Source organism: Pezoporus flaviventris, unplaced genomic scaffold, assembly GCF_033815535.1.
Source record: "Pezoporus flaviventris isolate CSIRO_AGI_PZ_B2104156 unplaced genomic scaffold, CSIRO_AGI_Pfla_v1 ptg000312l, whole genome shotgun sequence".
Lineage (NCBI taxonomy): Eukaryota > Metazoa > Chordata > Aves > Psittaciformes > Psittacidae > Pezoporus > Pezoporus flaviventris.
In genome coordinates this window covers 125,508-142,129 of record NW_026892859.1, presented here as the reverse complement: position 1 = coordinate 142,129, position 16,622 = coordinate 125,508, and the positions used below count along the sequence as shown (strand labels likewise).

General features: G+C 47.2%; 1 long non-coding RNA gene across 1 annotated transcript in view; it reads left to right on the top strand.

Annotated features, from left to right (window-relative positions):
- The window catches only part of LOC133263402 (uncharacterized), a 162,983-nt gene extending 147,130 nt beyond the window's left edge, over window positions 1-15,853 (top strand). Inside the window, exon 3 of the long non-coding RNA XR_009741481.1 lies at window positions 15,833-15,853. This is a non-coding gene — a long non-coding RNA (uncharacterized LOC133263402). The remainder of the gene's footprint in view (window positions 1-15,832) is intronic.
- Window positions 15,854-16,622: the final 769 nt, after the last annotated feature.

Sequence of the window (16,622 nt, the reverse complement as noted above, 5' to 3'; positions counted from 1 at the left end):
CAGAGTGCATCACACTCGGGTGTATTACCCAGCTGCAGGTTCCTCCCTGAAATGAGCAGGTACCAACGGCCCCTGCCTAAGCCCTCTCCTGCCCCTGCTCAGAGCCTGCCATGACTCAGGGTCCACAGCAGTACCTCTAACAAAGAACACCATCTCTCACTTGGCTTGCTAAAAGGCCACCACTAAGACTTCAAAGCCTGGGCCACCATCTGCTCTTTGCAGAACCTCACCTTGATTTGTGAGCGCTTCTCTCAGAGCTGGGGTTATCATCTCTCACTTCCCACCCTCCTCCTTCCTGCCAGCACTCTCTTGAGTCAAGCTCATTCCAACACCTCCTTCCTCGACCTCACATTCTCTCTGTTTCAAGACAAGGAATTGCAACCATTTAGATCCAAGCATCACAGTTTAAACACTGTGGCACAGTTCAGCCACAGACCTGCTGAGCTTAAAACTGACACAAGCGTCCACACGTTAATTCTTGCATTCCTGTAATTCTGCTTTTTACCCCTCTTCCCATCGGACTCTGACCTTTCAGTTTTAGATTTAAGACAGAAAATATACTTAAATAAATAAATAAAACACCACACCAGGAACCAGGTGGACTTGTTCTACTAACACAGCAACCAGCTTCAAGCAGCCTGGGCTAGTGGAAGGTAGGTGGGGTGGAACTAGGTGAGCTTTAAAGTCCCTTCTAACTCAAAGCACTGCCTGATTCTGTGATTCAGTAACATTCTCCAGGGCATGTTAAGAAACAAGCTGTTTGAATCTCATGTGAGGTTGAGTGGGACCCCAAAGATTGAAGCCCAAGTGTTTCATGGCTGCACAATAACCTCATCTCTCCACAGAGCACAAACCAGAGGGAACTATACATTCCCTGGAGTGACAAGCATCTATAGTTCCAGTTATCTGGGACAGGTCAGGGGAGAAAACCACATCGCTATCACGACTCAGCCCAGGATAAGTGTCACTTCTGAGACTTTATGGGTATTTATTCTCTCACATCAGCACAAAGAAGCATGAAAGTCTAAATAATTACTTTGATATTTCATAAAGCTTGTAATCGGTCAGAATCTTATGGCTGGCTTTGAAATATTAAAGGAGATATGAATAAACAACAACCCAAAATCAAATGACCACATTTTCTTTTCACAAGTGGCAAAAAAGGGTTAGAACTAGTCTAAACCAGTTTAGAAATAGCTAAGAAAAGCTTAAACCAAACTAGAAATGGCAAGAAACTGTTCAGACTTAGTCAAAAATGGCATAAAACTGGTAACAAATGGGCAAAAATAAGATAAGAATGACCAGCAATTGTTTAGAAATAGCCAAAAAAGACTTAAAATGGGTTAGAAAGGGCCAAAAATGGTTTAAACCAAGTATGGAAAGGGCAAAACCAGGTTAGAAATAGAAATAAATTGGTAAGACCAGGACAGAAAGGGTTTGGGAATGGCCAAAATCACTTAAAAAGAGTCAATATTGCGCAAAGAAGGGTTAGATATAGCTCAAGCCAGTTTAGATATAGGCAAGAAAAGATTAAACCAGGTTAGAAACTTCCAAAAATAGTTGAGAAATTGCCAAAAATGGCTTCAAATGGGCAAGAAATGGGCAAAAATAAGGTAAGAATGACCAGCAATTTTTTAGAAATAGCCAAAAACACCTTAAAAGGGTCAGAAAGAGACAAAGATGGTTTAAACTAGGATAGAAAAGGGCAAAAATGGTTTAGAAACAGAAAGAAATTGGTAAGAACAGGACAAAAATGGTTTGGAAATGGCCAAAATGACTTAAAAAGAGATAGAAGTGGGCAAAAAAGGGTTAGAAATAGTCTAAACCAGTTTAGAAATAGCTACGAAAAGCTTAAACCAAACTAGAAATGGCAAGAAACTGTTCAGACTTAGTCAAAAATGGCATAAAACTGGTGAGAAATTGGTAAAAATAAGAATGACCAGCAATTGTTTAGAAATAGCCAAAAAAAAGATTTAAAATGGGTTATAAAGAAGCCAAAAATGGTTTAAACCAAGTCAGGAAAGGGCAAAACCCAGGTTAGAAACAGAAAGAAATTGGTAAGACCTGGACAGAAAGGGTTTGGGAATGGCCAAAAGGGCTTAAAAAGAGTCAGTATTGCGCAAAAAAAAAGGGTTAGATATAGCTCAAGCCAGTTTAGATATAGGTAAGAAAAGCTTAAACCAGGTTAGAAACTTCCGAAAATAGTTGAGAAATTCCCAAAAATGGCTTCAAACTGGCAAGAAATAAGCAAAAATAAGAGAACAATGACGAGCAATTGCTTAGAAATAGCCAAAAAAGACTTAAAATAGTTTAGAAAGAGCCAATAATGGTTTAAACCGAGTCAGGAAAGGGAAAAACCAGGTTAGAAATAGAAAGAAATTGGTAAGAACTGGACAGAAAGGGTTTGGGAATGGCCAAAATGACTTAAAAAGAGTCAATATTGCGCAAAGAAGGGTTAGACATAGCTCAAGCCAGTTTAGATATAGGTAAGAAAAGATTAAACCAGGTTAGAAACTTCCAAAAATAGTTGAGAAATTGCCAAAAATGGCTTCAAATGGGCAAGAAATGGGCAAAAATAAGGTAAGAATGACCAGCAATTTTTTAGAAATAGCCAAAAACACCTTAAAAGGGTCAGAAAGAGCCAAAAATGGTTTAAACTAGGATAGAAAAGGGCAAAAATGGTTTAGAAACAGAAAGAAATTGGTAAGAACAGGACAAAAATGGTTTGGAAATGGCCAAAATGACTTAAGAAGAGTTAGAATTGGGCAAAAAAGGGTTAGAAATAGCTCAAGCCAGTATAGAAATAGCTAGGAAAAGGTTACACCAGGCTGGAAATGGCAAGAAACTGTTCAGACTTAGTCAACAATGCATAAAATTACTAAGAAATAGGCAAAAATAAGATAAGAATGACCAGCAATTCTTTAGAAATAGCCAAAAAAGACTTAAAATGGGTTAGAAAGGGCCAAAATTGGTTTAAACCAAGTGAGGAAAGAGCAAAACCAGAAACTGGTAAGACCTGGACAGAAAGGGTTTGGGAATGGCCAAAATGGCTTAAAAAGAGTCAGTATTGTGCAAAAAAAGAGTTAGATATAGCTCAAGCCAGTTTAGAAATAGATAAGAAAAGCTTAAACCAGGTTAGAAACCTCCATAAATCATTCAGAAATTGCCAAAAAAAGGAATAAAACCTGCAAGAAATGAGCAAAAATAAGACAAGAATGACCAGCAATTGTTTAGAAATAGCCAAAAAAAGATTTAAAATGGGTTATAAAGAAGCAAAAATGGGTTAAACAAAGTCAGGAAAGGGCCAAAAGGGGTTAGAAATAGAAAGAAATTGGTAAGAAATGTTGAAAAATGGTTTGAAAATGGCCAAAATGGCTTAAAAAGAGTCAGTATTGCGCAAAAAAGGGTTAGAAATAGCTCAAGCCAGTTTAGAAATAGCTAAGAAAAGCTTAAACCAGGCTAGAAACTTCCATGAATAATTCAGAAATTGCCATAAAACGGCTTAAAACTGGGAAGAAATGGGCAAAAATAAGATAAGAATGACCAGCAATTGTTTAGAAATAGTCAAAAAACACTTAAAATGGGTTAGAAAGGGCCAAAAATGGTTTAAGCCAAGTGAGGAAAAGGCAAAACCAGGTTGGAAAGAAATTGGTAAGACCTGGACAGAAAGGGTTTGGGAATGGCCAAAATGGCTTAAAAAGAGTCAGTATTGTGCAAAAAAAGGGTTAGATATAGCTCAAGCCAGTTTAGAAATAGGTAACAAAAGCTTAAACCAGGCTAGAAACTTCCATAAATAGTTGAGAAATTGCCAAAAATGGCTTCAAATGGGCAAGAAATGGGCAAAAATAAGATAAGAATGACCAGCAATTGTTTAGAAATAGCCAAAAAAGACTTAAAATGGGTTAGAAAAAGCCAAAAATGGTTTAAACCAAGTCAGGAAAGGGCAAAAGCTGTGTTAGGAACAGAAAAGAAATTGGTAAGACCTGGACAGAAAGGGTTTGGGAATGGCCAAAATGGCTTAAAAAGAGTCAGTATTGCGCAAAAAAGGGTTAGATATAGCTCAAGCCAGTTTAGAAATAGCTAAGAAAAGCTTAAACCAGGCTAGAAACTTTCATAAACAGTTCACATTTAGCCAAAAATGGAATAAAACCTGCAAGAAATGAGCAAAAATAAGGTAAGAATGACCAGCAATTGTTTAGAAATAGCCAAAAAAGACTTAAACCAGGCTAGAAACTTCCATAAATAGTTCAGATTTAGCCAAAAATGGAATGAAACCTGCAAGAAATGGCCAAAAATAAGAATGACCAGCAGTTGCTTAGAAATAGCCAAAAAAAAAATTTAAAATGGGTTAGAAAAAGCCAAAAATGGTTTAAACCAAGTCAGGAAAGGGCAAAAATGGGTTAGAAATGACAGGAAATTAGTAGGAAATGGACAAAAATGGTTTGGAAATGGCCAAAACGACTTCAGAAGAGATAGAAGTAGGCAAAAAAGGGTTAGAAATAGTCTAAAACAGTTTAGAAATAGCTACGAAAACTTAAAGCAAACTAGAAATGGCAAGAAACTGTTCAGACTTAGTCAAAATTGGCATAAAACTGGTGAGAAATCGGCAAAAATAAGATAAGAATGACCAGCAATTGTTTAGAAATAGTCAAAAAAGACTTAAAATGGGTTAGAAAGAGCCAAAAATGGTTTAAACCAAGTCAGGAAAGGGCAAAACCAGGTTAGAAATAGAAAGAAATTGGTAAGAACTGGATAGAAAGGGTTTGGGAATGGCCAAAACAGCTTAAAAAGAGTCAGTATTGCGCAAAAAAAAGGGTTAGATATAGCTCATGCCAGTTCAGAAACAGGTAAGAAAAGCGTAAACCAGGCTAGAAACTTCCATAAATAGTTCAGAAATTGCCAAAAATGGCTTCAAATGGGAAAAAAATGGGCAAAAATAAGGTAAGAATGACCAGCAATTGTTTAGAAATAGCCAAAAAAACCTTAAAAGGGTCAGAGCCAAAAATGGTTTAAAACAGGTTAGAAAATGGCAAAAATGGTTTAGAAACAGAAAGAAATTGGTAAGAACTGCACAGAAAGGTTTTGGGAATGGCCAAAATGACTTAAAAAGAGTCAGTATTGTGCAAAAAAAGGGTTCTATATAGATCAAGCCAGTTTAGAAATAGGTAAGAAAAGCTTAAACCAGGCTAGAAACTTCCATAAATAGTTCAGAAATTGACAAAAAAGGAATAAAACCTGCAAGAAATGAGCAAAAATAAGACAAGAATGACCAGCAATTGCTTAGAAATAGCCAAAAAAAGATTTAAAATGGGTTATAAAGAGCAAAAATAGGTTAAACCAAGTCAGGAAAGGGCAAAAACGGGTTAGAAATAGAAATAAATTGGTAAAAAATGTTGAAAAATGGTTTGAAAATGGCCAAAATGGCTTAAAAAGACTCAGTATTGCGCAAAAAAAAAAGGGTTAGATATAGCTCAAGCCAGTTTAGAAATAGGTAAGAAAAGCTTAAACCAGGCTAGAAACTTCCATGAATAGTTGAGAAATTGTCAAAAATGGCTTCAAATGGGCAAGAAATGGGCAAAAATAAGGTAAGAATGACCAGCAATTGTTTAGAAATAGCCAAAAAAACCTTAAAAGGGTCAGAAAGAGACAAAAATGGTTTAAACCCAGCGAGGAAAGGGCAAAAATGGTTTAGAAACAGAAAGAAATTGGTAAGAACAGTTGAAAAATGGTTTGAAAATGGCCAAAATGGCTTAAAAAGAGTCAGTATTGCGCAAAAAAGGGTTAGAAATAGCTCAAGCCAGTTTAGAAATAGCTAAGAAAAAGCTTAAACCAGGCTAGAAACTTCCATAAATAGTTCAGAAATTGCCATAGAATGGCTTAAAACTGGCAAGAAATGGGCAAAAATAAGATAAGAATGACCAGCAATTGTTTAGAAATAGCCAAAAAAAAAAACGTAAAAGGGTCAGAAAGAGCCAAAAATGGTTTAAACCAAGTCAGGAAAGGGCAAAAATGGTTTAGAAACAGAAATCAATTGGTAAGAACAGGACATAAATGGTTTGGAAATGGCCAAAATGACTAAAATAGAGATAGAAGTGGGCAAAAAAGGGTTAGAAATAGTCGCTAAGAAAAGCGTAAAACAAACTAAAAATGGCAAGAAACTGTTCAGACTTAGTCAAAAATGGCATAAAACTGGTAAGAAATTGGCAAAAATAAGATAAGAATGACCAGCAATTGCTTAGAAAGAGCCAAAAAAAGACTTAAAATGGGTTAGAAAAATCCAAAAATGGTTTAAACCAAGTCAGGAAAGGGCAAAACCAGCTTTGAAATAGAAAGAAATTGGTAAGACCTGGACAGAAAGGGTTTGGGAATGGCCAAAATGGCTTAAAAAGAGTCAGTATTGTGCAAAAAATGGGTCAGATATAGCTCAAGCCAGTTTAGAAATAGGTAAGAAAAGCTTAAACCAGGCTAGAAACTTCCATAAATAGTTCACATTAAGCCAAAAATGGAATAAAACCTGCAAGAAAAAACGGGCAAAAATAAGGTAGGATGACCAGCAATTGTTTAGAAATAGCCAAAAAAACCTTAAAAGGGTCAGAAAGAGCCAAAAATGGTTTAAACCAAGTTAGGAAAGGGCAAAAATGGTTTAGAAACAGAAATCAATTGGTAAGAACAGGACAGAAAGGGTTTGGAAATGGCCAAAATGAGTAAAATAGAGATAGAACTGGGCAAAAAAGGGTTAGAAATAGTCTAAACCAGTTTAGAAATAGCTAAGAAAAGCGTAAAACAAACTAAAAATGGCAAGAAACTGTTCAGACTTAGTCAAAAATGGCATAAAACTGGTAAGAAATTGAGAAAAATAAGAATGACCAGCAATTGTTCAGAAATAGCCAAAAAAGACTTAAAATGGGTTAGAAGGGGCCAAAAATAGGTTAAACCAAGTGAGGAAAGGGCAAAACCAGGTTAGAAGTAGAAAGAAACTGGTAAGAACCGGACAGAAAGGGTTTGGAAATAGCTAAAACGGCTTAAAAAGAGTCAGTATTGCGCAAAAAAAAGGGTTAGATATAGCTCAAGCCAGTTTAGAAATGGCAAGGAAAAGGTTAAACCAGGCTAGAAACTTCCATAAATAGTTCACATTTAGCCAAAAATGGAATAAAACCTGCAAAAAATGGGCAAAAATAAGGTAAGAACAACCAGCAATTGTTTAGAAATAGCCACAAAAGACTTAAAATGGGTTAGACAAGGCCAAAAATGGTTTAAAGCAAGTCAGGAAAGGGCAAAACCTGAGTTAGGAACAGAAAAAAAATGATAAGAACTGGACAGAAATGGATTGGGAATGGCCAAAATGACTTAAAAAAGAGTTAGAACTGGGCAAAAAAAGGGTTAGAAATAGCTCAAGCCAGTTTAGAAATAGGTAAGAAATAGTTAAACCAGGCTAGAAATGCCCATAAAAAAAGTGAAGCATTAGCCAAAAATGGCATAAACCAGGTAAGAAATGGGCAAAAATAAGGTGAGAATGACCAGCTATTGTTTAGAAATAGCCAAAAAAAAAACTTAAAGTGGGTCAGAAAGGGCCAAAAATGGGTTAAACCAAGTTAGGGAAGGCCAAAAAAAGGGTTAGAAAGAAATTGTTAAGTACAGGACAAGAACGGTTTGGAAATGGCCATAATGGCTTAAAAAGAGTTAGTATTGGGCAAAAAAAAGGTTAGAAATAGCTCAAGCCAGTTAAGAAATAGCTAAGAAAAGCTGAAACCAGGCTAGAAATGGCCATGAATTCTTTAGGAATTGACAAAAATGGCTTAAAACTGGTAAGACATGGGCAAAAATAAGATAGAAATGGTCATCAATTGTTTAGAAGTGCTAAAAAATGCTTCAAACAGGGGACAAGCAGGCAAGAATGGACTAGGAATAGCCAAAAAAACGCTTAAAACTGGTAAGAAATGGCCCAAATTAGGATAGAAATGGCCCTAATTTTTTTAGAAATAGCCTTAAATAGACTTAAAATGGGTTAGAAATTGGCAACACTGGGTTAGGAATGGCCAAAAATGGCTCAAACCGAGTCAGGAAAGAGCAAAAATGGGTTAGAAATGGCAAGAAATGAGTAAGAAATGGACAAAAAAAGTTTGGAAAAGGTCAAAATGGTTCAAAAAGTTTTAGAATTGGGGAAAAAAGGGTTTGAAACAGCCTAAACCAGTTAAGAAATAGTCAGGAAAAGCTTAAAATAGGCTAGAAACTTCCATAAATAGTTCAGATTTAGCCAAAAATGGAACAAAACCTGCAACTCAATCATGTACCAAGGAAAGAGTCAGGGCATTTTCAGCTCTGTCTTGAACACTGCCAGCCATGGGGCAGGCACAGCTTCTCTGGGCACCCTGTGCCACTGTCCCACCACCCTCACAGGGAACAACTTCTAAGATCTCATCTCAATCTCCCCTCTCTGTCACGTTAAAATCGTTCCCCCTTGGCCCATCCCCACAGGCCCTTGCTCTCCCCACAAGAAATGAGGGCAGATCCCAGGATCATCCCTCGGCAGCCGCAGCGCTCCGCTGCCGGCTCAGCCAGCCCAACTCACACACCGAGTCCAAAGCAGCCACTCTGGGGAAGTCTCTTGAGGTGTTCTGGCAACTCCTACAGCACCCCAAGATCGCCATCGCCACCCACCTCCTTCCACGCTCCTGTGTCCACAGGCGGCACCGGCTCCGAGACACCAAGAGAGGAACCACCAGAGGAGCTGCTCTTGCCTCCTCCACCGGTAGCTTGTGTTCCGTGGGGCAGCTGTCGTCTCCCGGTGCCTCTGCTGGAGGGTTCTGTGGGGTTCTGTGACCTCACACACCTGAACACGGGGAGTTCCAGAATCAGCCACCCCTGTGGTCCCCATGTCCCCAAGGTCATTGTGATGCATGAGCTCTGACTGGGTCCATGGGGTGCTCTGGAGGTGCTGCAGGCATTCTCTGGGATTCTCTAGGGGTATCCCCAGGATGCCCTGGGAGTGCACAGAGACACAGGGCCGTGGAGCAAGCTGCTCTAGTGGAAGGTGTCCCTTTGGGGGTTGGAGCTGGCTGAGCTTTAAGGTCCCTTCCAGCCCACTCTGGGATTCCATGATTCTCTGCTGTGCCAATGTCGGTCCCTCTCCACTCCTCGGAGGTGGCCGTGACGCCCTGTTCCATGGCCCACGTTGAGCTGTGACCCCTCGCATGCTCCACCTCCGGACCAAAGGCACTGAGGAAGAGCAGCCCGTGAGGGACCTCCCCGAGCCGGCTGGGCAGAGGCTGGTCCCCCCGCAGCCACTCCCGGAGCACCCCTGGCTGCCCAGTGGCCATGGGCACGATGCTGCCGCCATCCCAAAGCCGTGGCGGTCGCTGTGGATTTGCCCATTGTGACGGGGCCCCCACGGTGAGCGTGGGCTCTTTAAGGAGGGAGAGCCCTGCAGTAACCGGTGCAGAGGAGAGCCCTCCCCTCCCTCGGGGCTTCATGTAACCAAAAACGGGGGTGGGGTGGGCAGGGAAGGTGCGGGGGTGTCATTAAGTGCCTGTTGATGAACTGTCTGTGGGGAAGGGGGAGGATGGACCTCACCTCCCCCTCAGCACCCCAAAACGGGGGGCGTGGATGTGGGGGAGGGTCCCCAATGGACACAACCTCCCATCCCCCACCCGGGGGTGTCGGGGGGTGGCACCTCCCCCCCTCTTTATACCTGGGATGGGAGGGGAGGATAAAGGGGGGATGGGGGGGTGTCTATCCGAAGCCTTATTGACACCGATGTAAAGGGGGGGGGGGGGGGAGGGGTCACCTTAAGAATGTATGAAAAGGAAACTTAACCAATAAATAAAGATTTCACAGGAAATCGAGGCCCCCTCTCCCCCCCCGTGTTTCGGCCTTTCCCCATCCCCGTTCCGCGATGCTCTCCGCACTTCCGGGTTGGATGCCGCCGTTGCCTAGCAACGGGGTCTCCACATACCGCTTCCCATGCATTACACACACACACACACACACACACACACACACACACACACACACACACACACACACACACACACACACCCCGGCCTCGTTCTGGTGAGCGTTTCCCAGGCAACAGCCAATCAGCTCTGAGCTCCCCAACTCGTGTCCCCGTTTATCCCCCTCCCGGCCGCCCCCCATGGGGCTGAATATGGGGCCTTTCCTTGCCCCTCCCCCCCCCCCTTTTTTTCCCCTCTTCCCCTCCCCCACCGCATACCCATCTTACCCCCTCCCCCCCTTATGGCCCCCATTCCCCCTCCCCCTTTTTCCCACCCCCATTCCCCACATTCCTGCCATTTCTCCCCCTCCATCCCTCCCCATTTCTCATCCCACCATCGTTACCCCCCCTTATTTACATGCAATTAGCGTAGGACCTGCTTTATCCACACGCAGTTCATGTAGGGCTGACCTTATTTACACGTTACTTCCTTATTTACATGTTATTAATGTGGGGCCTACTTAATTTGTGTCCTTTTAGTCCAGCATGCTCAGCGCTTCCAGCAGCCCCTGCCCTGCTCCCTAGGGCCTGAAAGGAGCGTGGCCAAAGGGGTGAGGACACGCCCCCCCAGCCACTCCCCCTCTTTGCTCACCTGGGCCTGCAGGGGGCGCAGCTGCGCCTGGAGCTTCCCATTGGATGCGGCCAGAGCCCGGAGCTGGATCCAGCGACGGGACTGGAAGGGATGGAGGGGGGGACACAAGGAAATGAGGGACCCCAAAGCCATGGGAGGGACCCAAATACCCCCCAAGACCCCCAAACACCTTAAATATCGCCCCATATTTCCCCACAAGCCTCTCCCTTAACACCAAACCCCTTCATAACCCCCGGATCCCCCTCCCAGCACCGCTGAACCCCCAAAATTCCCCCTAAAGCCCCAAACTCCCCCATGTCATCCCCTATAGAACCAAAATCCCCCTCCAGGACCCCCAGATATCCCTCATCCCTCCCAAAAAGCGGCGCTGGGACCCTTTAGGGACCCCAACCCCTCCCCATAACCATCAAATTCCACTTCCCAGGCCCCCCCAGGCCCATCAGGACCCCCCCAAATCCCCACATTCCCCTGTTTCCACCCACCAGCCGCTGCTTCCCCTCCTGCAGCTGCCTCCTCAGTGGCCCCAGGGCAGTTTCTGGGGAGTCCATGGGGCTGCCCCATAGCTCTGGGCCCTGCTGGATCTGGGCCCCCCGAGCCCCTGGGAGCCCCGTGGCCTCCAGCATCAACCTGGTGCCAAGGGGGAGCCCAAAGCCAAACGTTGAGGGGAGTTTGGGGGGCCCAAAGGGGTCCAGATCCCATTTTGGGGGCCCCAAAAGGGCTGCAGGGACCAGGTCTCAGCACTGGGTTTAGGGAGAGTGTGGGGGGGCTTTAAGGACCCCTATGAGCCCAGCACCCACTTGAGAAGAAAACCCAGGGGGGTTTAAAGTATAGAGGGGGTCCCTAAAAGGTTCTGGGGTTCAAGAGTGGGGAGGAAAAGATCATGGGGGAGGGCCCAGGGGCAGTTTTGGGTTGCAGGGGGGGAAACCGGGCTGCAGGATGTATTCGGGGGGGTCCTTGAGAGGGTTTTGAGTGCATGGGGGAATCCATAGGGTGGTTTTGGTGCAGAGGGGGTGTTTTGGGGTGCAGAGAGGGGTTGTTTTGGGGTGCACACTGGGTGCTTTTGGGGTGCAGTGGGGGTAGATTTGGGGTGCAGAGGTGTGTTTTGGGGTGCAGGGGGGCGGTTTTGGGGGGCCGTGGGGCTTCTGGGATGCATGGGGGTGATTTTAGGGTGCAGGGGTTGTGTTTTGGTGTGCAGGGGGCATGGTTTTGGACTGCAGAAGGGGCGTTTTGGGATGCAGGGGGGTGTTTTGGGGTGCTGAGGGGGTGTTTTGGTCCCTGTGGGACCCCCCAAAACCCTCTAACGCTCCCCACCCCGCCCCCCAAACCTGAATCTCCTTGAGGTGCTGGTACCTGAGCCCCGAGTTAAGGACAAAACCTGGGGGGGGGGGGGGGGAGGGGTACAGGAGGGGTTGGGGGGGGTCAGAGAGGATCATGGGAGGGAATTGGGGGTTCCTGGGATCCCAATGGCATTTGGAGGGGTCCTAAAGGAATTTGGGCTCCTGCGCATGGATCTGGGAGAAGGGGTTGGGGGGGGGCGGTCACAAGCGGGAATTGGGGGGTGCTGGGGGGTTGTTGGGATCCCAATGGAATTTTGGGGGGGTCCTAACAGGCAAAGGGGTTTGGGAGGGTCCTGGGGGGTTTTGGAGGCTCCCCAATGAGCTTGGGTGTCCCCCCCCCCCACTTTGGGGTGCAGCGGATACCACAGCAGGTTCCCTTTGATCTTCTTCACATTCCTGTAGGAACACCCCCACCCCCACCCCCCCCCCCCCCCGCCATGCATTTTAGGGACCGATCCGAGGTTCGGGGTCCCTCCAGATGTTGCAGTTCCTCCCCCCCAGATGTTGGGGTGCCCCCCTCACCGCGGGTGCCGCACGTGGCCCATGATGTACTCCCGGATGGGGGCTCAGGGCCCCGTGCACAGCCTGGAGGTGGGGGGGAGACAAAGAGAGGGGGTCAGGAGCACCCCAACCCCCCCAGGACCCCAAAAGCCCCCACTGGGGGGTCCCGCGGGCTCCAACCTGCGCAGGTCGGGATCGGAGGGGAGCTCCAGCTCCGCCATGATGGGAGAAATTGGCGGGAACCGGACGGGACCAAACTGGGGCGGGCGCGGGGGGGGGGGAAGGGAAGGGGGCGGGGCCCGGACCCGATCCTGGCCCCCTCTCCCCCCTCCGCGTCACGTGGTCATCACCCAGCACCGCCTCCTGCCCCACCCCCGCGGGCTCTTCGCCAGCGAGGTCACCTCGGGTCACGTGGGGCGGGGCCTCGGCACCCCCCGCACTATAGGGGTGCCCCATAACTTTGAGGGGGGCACAGAGGGGGTGCCCCATAACTTGGGCGGCTCCATAGGGGGGACCCGGACCCCGCCCCATAGCTTGGGGGGCACGAAGGGGGTGCCTCATAACATGGGGGGGGCACAAAGGGGGACCCCTAGAGCCCGCCCCATACCTTAGGGGGCTCCATTGGGGGGACCCAGACCCCGCTTCATAACTTGGGGGGGACAAAGGGGGCACCCCATAACTTGGGGGGCTCCATAGGAAACTTCCAGAGCCTGCCCCATACCTTGGGGGCCACAAAGGGGGCGCCCCATAACTTGGGGGAGGGCACAAACGGGGACCCCCAGACCGTGCCGTATAACTTGGGGGTCCCAGTGCCCGCCCCCCAACACCCCATAGCGCGGGTCCTGGCCGCCCGCTTGGGGGCGCTGTTGCACCGGGCCCCGGGGCTGCTACGGGAGCGGCGCCGCCCGGTGCTGGGGGCGCTGCTCCTTGGGGGGGGGGCACCGGGGCTTCCCCCCCCGGCTCTCGCCGCTGCTCCGGGGGCACCGGGGCTCGAACCCGGGAGCTCGGGGCTCGAACCCGGGGTCCCTGGAGCCTCAATGGGAGCCGCAACCGGATGCGCGGCGGGACCGGGGCATCCCCAGCCCCATCTTTGGATCCAGTGCGGAGCAGTGGGAAGTGAGTTGGGAATGGGGGTAACGGGTGGCAATGGGGGCAATGGGTAATGGGGGTTAATGGGGTAACATGGGCAATGGGGGTAATGGGGGTAATGGGCAGTGGGGGTAATGGGGAGGGCAAAGGGGGTAATGGGGGCCAATAGGGTCAATGGAGACAATGAGGGGCAATGGTGTCTCTCCCCCCCACCCCAGAGGCCCCCTCCTGGAGCCCAGTTCTGCTATTCCAGCCCCATGGAATTCCGTGTCTGCGCTCCCCCCTACAACCGGATCCAGACCTGGATCCGTGTCCATGTGTGGAGCATCCGGATCTGGATCCAGATCCCATAGGATCTGCTCCCAAGCACCAGGAGCTGTGATGCCAATGGGATCCCGTGCTCCCAGATGATCCAAGGCTCTGGAATGAGGCAGAGCTGCAGCACGAGCCGGTGCTTCGGGGTTGGCTTGGGCTGTTTTAGGGGTGGTTTTGTGTGTTTTGATGTGTTTTTTTCCTCTTTCGGGCCTGTTTTGGGTCTGTTTGGGGGCTCTGAGCCTGTGTCCCACAGGAGAAGCAGGACAAGGTGATTTTGGGGAGGTTTTGGCCCATTTTGGAGGTTGTTTGGGGTGTTTTGGCCTGCTTTTCTCCTGTTTTTGTCCTGTTTTGGGGCTCTGACCCTGTATGCCATTGGAGAAGCAGGACAAGGTGGTTTTGGGGTGGTTTGGGGTTTGCTTTGGGTGTTTTGGCCTGGTTTTGGCCTGTTTTGGGTCTCTTTTGGGCCTCTTACCCTGTATGCCCTAGAAGAAGCAGGACAAGGTGGTTTTGGCCTGTTTTGGATCTTTTGGGGGGCTTTGACCCTGTATCCCACAGGAGAAGCAGGAGAACGTGATTTTGGGGTGGTTTTAGGGTGGTTTGGCCTTGTTTTCATCTGTTTTTGGCCTGTTTTGCGGCTCTGACGCTGTATCCCATAGGAGAAGGAGGAGAAGGTGGTTTTGGGGTGGTTTGGGTTTGGTTTGGGGTTTGCTTTGGGTGTTTTGGCCTTGTTTTCGCCTGGTTTTGGCCTGTTTTGGGGCTATTTTGGGTCTGTTTTGGGGCTCTGACCCTGTGTCCCTTAGGAGAAGGAGGACAAGGGGGTTTTGGGGTGGTTTGGCATGTTTTGGGGTTTGCTTTGGATGTTTTGGTCTGTTTTTCACCTGTTTTTGGTCTGTTTTGTGGCTATTTTGGGCCTCTTACCCTGTATCCCATAGGAGAAGCAGGACAAGGTGGTTTTGGGGTGTTTTGGGTTGGTTTTGTCCTGTTTTAGGGCTGTTTTGGGGCTCTGACTCTGTGTCCCACAGGAGAAGCAGGACAAGGTGTTTTTTTTGGTGGGTTTAGGGTGGTTTGGGGTTGTTTTGGGGGTGGGTTTGAATAGTTTTTGGTTGTTTTTGTACTTTTTGAGCCTGTTTTGGGGTTCAGAAATTGTGTCCCACAGGAGAAGCAGGACAAGGTGATTTTGGGGTGGTTTTGGCCCATTTTGGGGGTTGTTTGGGGTGTTTTGGCCTGCTTTTCTCCTGTTTTTCTCCTGTTTTGTGGCTCTGACCCTGTATGCCATTGGAGAAGCAGGACAAGGTGGTTTTGGGGTGGTTTGGGGGTTTTTCAGTGATTTGTCCTGTTTTGGGGCTGTTTGGGAACTCTGACCCTGTATCCCATAGCAGAAGCAGGACAAGGTGGATTTTGGCTGGTTTTGCAGGTGGTTTTGGTTTGGTTTTGGCCTGTTTTGTGTGCTTTTTGGGACTCTGACCCTGTATCCTACAGAAGAAGCAGGACAAGGTGGTTTTGGGGTGGTTTGGGGAGTTTTGGATGTTTTGGCATTCTTTTGTCCTATTTTCGGGCTCTGACGCTGTATCCCAAAGGAGAAGCAGGACAAGGTGGTTTTGGGGTGGTTTGGGGGTTTTTCAGTGATTTGTCCTGTTTTGGGGCTGTTTGGGAACTCTGACCCTGTATCCCATAGCAGAAGCAGGACAAGGTGGATTTTGGCTGGTTTTGCAGGTGGTTTTGGTTTGGTTTTGGCCTGTTTTGTGTGCTTTTTGGGACTCTGACCCTGTATCCTACAGAAGAAGCAGGACAAGGTGGTTTTGGGGTGGTTTGGGGAGTTTTGGATGTTTTGGCATTCTTTTGTCCTATTTTCGGGCTCTGACGCTGTATCCCAAAGGAGAAGCAGGACAAGGTGGTTTTGGGGTGGTTTTGGGTTGTTTTGGGGCTGTTTTGGGTGTTTCGAGTTGGTTTTTCATTGGGTTTGGCCTGTTTTGGGGCTTTATGGGGGTCTGACCCTGTGTCCCTTAGGAGAAGCAGGGCAAGGTGGTTTTTGGGTGTTTTGGGAGTGGTTTTGGGTGTTTTGGGGTGTTTTTTTTCTGTTCTGGGTCTCTTTTGGGTCTCCTACCCTGTATCCCTTAGGAGAAGCAGGACAAGGTGGTTTTGGGTGTGGTTTTGGGGATGTTTTGCATTGTTTTTGCCCTGTTTTTGTCCTGTTCTGTGTCTCTGACCCCGTATCCCATAGGAGAAGCAGGGCTAGGTGGTTTTGGGGTGGTTTTAGGGTGGTTTTGGTTTGTTTATGTCCTGGTTTGGGATTCTGACCTTGTGTCGCGTAGAAGAAGGAGGACAAGGTGGTTTTGGGTGTTTTTGTTCTGTTTTGGGGCTGTTTTGGGGCTCTGACTCTGTATTGCATAGGAGAACCAGGACAAGGTGGTTTTGGGGTCATTCTGGGGTGGTTTTGGGGTGTTTTTCTCCTTTTTTGGGGCTGTTTGGGCTCCGCTGTTGGCAGTGGGGACACATGCCATGCCAGACCTTGATGTGAAGGATGGCCTCCCCTGTTACCAGAGAGTCATACAGCAGAAAAAAGGGGCAGGCCCAGCAGCCTGTAGTTGGCATATATTGGAGATATGATCTAGGGCAAATCCCCTGCTCAAGTAGGGTCACCCAAACCATATATAAAACAAAAAGGGGGAGATGTGGAGGCAGTGTTCTCTCAGGAGAATGGATAATTGGTACATAAATTCTGAATAATCCTGAAAGATGCAGCAAGGCCGTGAGAGGCCCGAGGAAGCCTGAACAAGCAAGATAAGAAGAAGCTGGA